The following is a 404-nucleotide window of genomic DNA, read 5'->3' as shown; positions in this document are numbered from 1 at the left end:
ACTCTTTCCAGGCACCCAGAGGAGTACAGGTTTCCAAGCCTCTCTTCATGGAACTTGGAGTCCATTGGACAATTCCACCACCTACAGAGGTAAAAGTGAATTTTAGAAAGCTGTGGTAATTCAAAACAAAACAAAACAACCCATCTCCCTGAGGGTATTTGAATTTAGCTTCTGATGAAAATGAGGCCATTTCAGTGACATCATACATCCATGTTTACCTTTTCCGGCCATCTCTGATTGGAGCCAGTTCAGTGCTTGTCCCTGGCCAAAACTAACAGCTGGATGTCTTTTGCAACTTTAAGAAGCCACTCTTTTATTTAGTGCTGAGAAATCTCTCTAAGGAATGTTTCACGGAACTGTGCTCAGTCTCCAGCTCTTCTGTAGGGAACCAGAGACATTTAAGT

The sequence above is a fragment of the Lipotes vexillifer genome, unplaced genomic scaffold (assembly GCF_000442215.2).
Source record: "Lipotes vexillifer unplaced genomic scaffold, Lipotes_vexillifer_v1.1 scaffold810, whole genome shotgun sequence".
Taxonomy (NCBI): Eukaryota; Metazoa; Chordata; class Mammalia; order Artiodactyla; family Lipotidae; genus Lipotes; species Lipotes vexillifer.
The sequence above is the reverse complement of the archived record's forward strand: the minus strand, read 5'-3'. Positions refer to the sequence as shown.